Below are 5,935 nucleotides of genomic sequence, written 5' to 3' on the forward strand. Positions count from 1 at the left end.
TATTTTATGTTTCACAGTAAATCTATTTGCCTTTGCAATGATTTTACTGTAAACTGAATTAGAAGAGAAACAGTGCTGCATGTTCGACCAGGTGAGAGAAAAATAAATTACATAAATCCTTTTTTTTTTGTTTTGTCTGTTGGAATGTAGGGGGACGTAACGGTTATGCTCCATTATAACACCGGACATGCAAAGAGTAACATTGTGTCCGTGTTTTCATTACTCCCCTTTATAGAGGCGTAACAACGGCAGGGAATGAGGGTTCCCTTCTTCACAGAGACAGGGAAGCTGGTCACAGCTATGAAAAGATGGATGGAAACAATTCAGGAAGAAAACCTCAAAACTCCAAAGAACTGTGGTCAAAGATCCCCAAAATAATCATACAGCCTGAATTATTATGGAATGATTCAGATCAAGGATCTGAATGGACAAGTCAAAGTCCGAAAATTCATGCCACACTTTTATTTCTACATTTTTTTGCACTGAGACAGCCAGTCATCATTTTTATTTCACTTCACAATCATGTTTTTTGTGTGTGTGTGTTGATTTGTCACGTAGAAAGCCGGAAAAATACACTGACGTTTGTATTTGTAACATTTTTCCAAGCATTGTAACTATATTGATAAACTGAATCCTCAGATGACAGAACACATCAGCATATACGTTACTTCTCTAACAATCACTTCCAGAAAACAACAGCTGGGACAAACAGAACCGGGTCATTTTATGTTTTCTAAATCTGCTTCTTATTCAAATTCATCCGCTTCCACCTCTTTCACTGTAGCCACCAGTTTCCTGGTTAATATTCATTGCACTTCTCAGCTGCCTACACACATTGACTAGTTTACGATCTGGGTGGGAGGAAGTTGCTCAGTTTGAGCCAGAGGCGCTGTCATAATTCTGCAAAGCAACTTTTCTTATTCAGCTCCACTTTACAATTAGTGAGACTCGCCTAAGCCAGTCAACAACAGTTGAAAATGTTGACTACGTTTATTTGTGTATAATTATGACACACCGGCACAAACTGCTGCATAATAGTGAGAAAAAAAATTGGAAGTAAAAGTGAATATCTTGGGCTCCATTTACAGCTGGGAGTTTTTAAGGTATGTACAAACTTTGAACATCTACAGACATCTCATTTTTAGTGCACTTGTTACACTTTCTTTGCAAAAATGTGAGTTTTTTTGCACATTTTTCCAGTGCAGTAAACAATAAAAACTGCTTTGATTTGATTGATAAGGTAATATTCAAGCACATCACTGCCATCTTAATAGGTTCTATCATGTGTTTCTATGAAGTCCAGATTGACACATAAAAAGCTGTGCAGGATTTGGCCTTGAGTTTGACATGTTCAAGGCTCTTCATAGGGTTCAAATCAATGACTCAATGTTCAGTCTTAAGCTTCAAGTTGCAACCAAATCTGCGGAGTCTCAACATAGGAATATCATCAGAAGATTGATTCAGACTGGAAAAGATGGAACTTAAATTAGAAGAAACCTTTGGCACCGAGAAGAAAGGGCTGAGACGCAGAATGGAAACCAGAGCGCGTCCTCTAACAGCAGGAGCTGACAGAGTCTTCAGAGAACACCTGATTCCGTCATGCTGAAACTCGCCATCCACTTCTGTTTTAGATTATTTCATCTGAGAGGTGTTCTAGAACCTGCTGTGTGTGTTTCACTGATGCCCAGAAGCTGTATTTCGCAATTACGCTTGAATTTGAAATGAAGTCACTGTGGCACTTTGAGACCTTAACTCTCTGGTTCTCCAGAACGTTCAGGGTAGGAGAGTCTGTCGCACAACTGAACGGCGGAGTAAAATTCAAACTTGTCAAAAGTACATGCTATAATTTACCACACTCAAATTTTCTTTTCTCTCAGTTAGAAAAACTCCAGCACAAGTTATAAATGTTATAAATGTGTTATAGTTGTGCCTGTGTGTCTGCTGCCTAATGTGACAGGCTTTCTGTTCTGCAGGCTCTGACTGTGAATTTGCCCACAGCATGACCACAGGAGGCTCGGGCCATCTGTGTCATCCCATTACCTGACCGCCTGAGCGTTTCCAATCTCAGACGCCCTTGGTTCAGTTTGAAGATACAAAAGTTCATGGAGAATTTAAAAAAGGGGAGCAGTACCTTAGAGTAGTTTCAAAGAGTGTGAGTCAGTCTGTAATCAAAACGTTTTTTTCTCTATTGTGCTAAAAGCTCAGATGTGACAAACACAATCCGTTAGGTGTGTGGTGAGTCACTTTGGGAGCCTATGGCAGCAGTCGTGGCCTCATGTGACTCCCTTATTGAGGCAGAGAAGAAGAAAACAAGATGCTGCAGAGGCTCTGGATTTATGACTGTTCTGTTCCTCTGTCTCCATGTTGTTCTAGGAATGCTGAACTCACAGTCCAGTTCCAAGCACCTGAAATTTAGTCGTTATTTTTTTTAGATCTATTCCGTGTCCAAACACCATTCATTTCTCGGAGAGAAGATTTCGTCATTCATTAAAACAGCTGCCGTTTTAATATTTTGATAGACATGAATTTTTTTGAAAGTAGAAAATCATAATTACCAGAAATACAGGCTTTCAACCATCAATGTAAATAATCCATGTCAGGATTTTTACTTAGTGATAAAGTTCCAAAAATTTATATTTTTGACTTGTTGAATGGGTTTGTAAAAAGCCACACAAATATAAAAATAAATAAATAAAGAATTCGACTAGATTGCCTGTTAAAGGTAACACTAATAAACTTGGATTCTTGTGTAAAAGTGCAATATTTCATGCCAGTCATCTCAGAAATTTAAACATTCATTTTACAGATATTCATTAAAATCTATTAAGCTTTTATTATGTGCAGTTTTTAAGAAATGTTGCAATTTTACACAATATCATAAAAAAAACCATAGCTGTATGAACATGCATGGCTGCCATCCACATATCCATACTCCCCGTTAACCACCAGAGGGCAGAAATGAGCCGTTTCTCTGCAGGATAGAAAGTCCCTGAAAATATTAGAATAGATAGACGAGTTGTACATAATAAATAATAATAATGCACTTTATTTAACAGGACACTTTACAACATTAAAAACAAATGAAACATTAAAGAAGTGGCAACAAAGACACAAAAATACTTAACATAATCATTTCCACTTTCTCTAGATAATAATATAACTCTGTCAGAGCCCCAGCATAATAATAAACTAAGAGTCCATGTCTAAAAGAGTCAAGGTGGTCAATTTAAATGTCAGTACCAGCTGGTGTATTCAGAAGTCCAGCCTTCCTCTGCAGGCTGAGCTCTGTGCTCTGGTGGAGGCAGAAACAGGGAAAGTTCTCTCTGTTTTTGATCCGGCGGCGAACGGCCCGGAGGCAGGAGAGGCTGAACCCTGTCTGAAGTGCAGGACTGTCTGGACGCCTCCACGCATTAGGGTTTTAAAACGCAGGATGTCCAAAACATCCCTGGCTGTAAGAGAGATCTCAGGTCTGCTGTCTGGATGAGTTAGCCAACCTGCACTGACTGATCAAACAAATATTGATTATTTTGCCTCTAGCTTTTCTATACACGTGCAAAAACACGATTAGCACAACACGCTTCTTTTAGGAACTTTTGAGAGGACGAAGAACATATTCTCTGCATTCTGTGTTGAAAAATAACAGCCTTTTGAGTAAAAATAGATGTGGTGCTTTGTGTCCACATACAGTTAAAACCAGAAGCTTATTACATTTTAAAGAGGAACATTCACCACTTTCTCTCACTCTCTGCGTTTCCAAATTTGGTATTCCACTAATGTTGAAAAGACACAATTTTGCAACTGCGAAATTTTCTGTCTATATTGAGCGAAATTCCTCATCCTAGGACAAGAAGTTTTATTGAAAAACATATTTTCTTTTCCATCTATTCATCCATTTTTTCCGCTCATCAGGGGTTGGGTCGAGGGGGAGCAGCTTCAGAAGGGAGGCCCAGACTATTTTGTATTGTTTTAGAAATTGCCATGTTTCCATGAAGCAAATTTATTTCCATTATTCCAATTTCCACAATTTCAAAGTCAATGGAAATGCCACCACCTAAGGTTAACTAAACTTATCTTAGGACAACTGGAATTCTCAAAATAAATTCCTGATATGTTATCTTTCACTATTGTGGCATTTAACAAATAGAAATTGCTTGTAAATGTTTCCTAAATCAGGGGAAGAGCCCAATTCTCAAATGTTAAAAAACACTCAGGAAACTTAACAAATAATGTTCATTCTGCAGTATTTACATTTTCATTATCTGTAATTCAGCCACAGACAGTTTGGGTTGACACTTTGTTGTGGAACAGTCTCATCATAATGTGTGAACTGATCTGGCTTATTAAAACGGAACAAATACCAACGTCAGCAAATCTCTACTGACGCCAGGAGGGATTTCTCTAAACCCAGGTGGCTGATGGGATTGCTTTTCTTATAAATCAGTCCCAGAAGCCCTAAACTTAAGGAAGCAGAAGGTTTACCTGGAACTAATGAGCAAAAACTGTTAAGATCTGATAAATGAGAACTATGTTCTCAACAAAAAAAGATGTGATAAAAAAGGTTGAAGATGAAATAGTTAAAAGTTCTTCCAATGGCGAAATTAAGAATCAGAATCTAATGTTTACTGAAAGAGCCAAAGAACCGGCAGCTTTGGTTTAGTACTGGAAGCTTATTGGTGGGAAAATCATGAATGAGGTTTTAACTGGAAGAAGTGCTGCAAATCTGAGGCCTGCAGAGTAGCAACTGTTGGAGCCCATTGGTCTGTGCAGGGACATAAAGGAGCCCCAACATTTGATCCCCAGCCAATCATTTACCAGGAGAAATATTCATAACTGGAAAAAGAAAGAAACCTTTCAATGAATTCAGGTCAGACGAGAAATGTCCAACTCTAAGATGTCCTTCTCTCTTGGCTCTGTGTTAGCAGCTCACATGTATTTGTTTTCTAAATCATTTGGGGAAGGTCTGGTGTGGTGAGTTTTCTTAATGTGGTGATTAAAATCAATGGTGATTGCTGACCTTCGCTGCTTGTGCAGACATTCTGTCTTTTCACAATGTGTTGTACCACAGATGAAGAAATCCAGGATTTCTTCAGTTTGTTGATTTGTTCATTATCTGCAGTAATTTACAAAAACTGGATGAGGCGTTGTCTGAGTCACGGCCTGTACCTCAGCGCTTTCTGACTTCATGCAGGACTCCTCAGCTCCCAGCGAAACGTGTGCCGATCCTGCAGGTCACGACCAACTCAGGAAGCTGTAAATCTCTGCTTGGCTGCTGTTACTGGAAACACTTGCACTTGTGCAATAGAGTTTTTTTTATTTGTTGCTTTCCAGCCGCTGAACATGAAAATGAAAGCATTATAAAGCAGCAAAATAAATCTATATATAGACAAAAAAAAAAAGATAACAGGTTTATCATAGGGCTGTGATGTGCTTGATTAACAAAGCTGGAAGAAAAACAGGTGCAACAAAAAGTCTATTACTTCCTTACAATGTCCAGTTTGAAATATAACATCCTCAAACTTGACCTTAGACCTCCTGAAATTTCAATCTTATAATTTTGTTGAGATTTTTTTAGCTCATTCTTCAAAATCTGCTACAACATGAGCATTAAAAGAAAGTCCAAAGCACATTTGCTCTGGCAACAGCTGACACAGAAGAGAAAATAAAAGTCTCAGTGATGATGGTGATGATGGATGCATTATGAATGTGGCAGCAGAATTTTTATAAGCAAAGAGGGAAATATGTAAACATCTAAAGGTTACACGTGCCCAGATTTCAGACTTGCCTAAGCAGCAATCAGTAAAAACTTGCCTAAAAGCAATCAGTAAAAATTTTCAAAAAGAAAACCCGTGGTTGCTTCAGGCCGGTGGGTGGGTCCCTCCGCAGGTTCAACTTCCTGAATCTGGGAGTATATTAGAGGCCATGCGTTGCTCTTCCT

This window comes from Poeciliopsis prolifica, unplaced genomic scaffold, assembly GCF_027474105.1.
Source record: "Poeciliopsis prolifica strain line A6 unplaced genomic scaffold, Auburn_PproV2 SCAFFOLD003, whole genome shotgun sequence".
In the NCBI taxonomy this organism is placed as follows: Eukaryota; Metazoa; Chordata; class Actinopteri; order Cyprinodontiformes; family Poeciliidae; genus Poeciliopsis; species Poeciliopsis prolifica.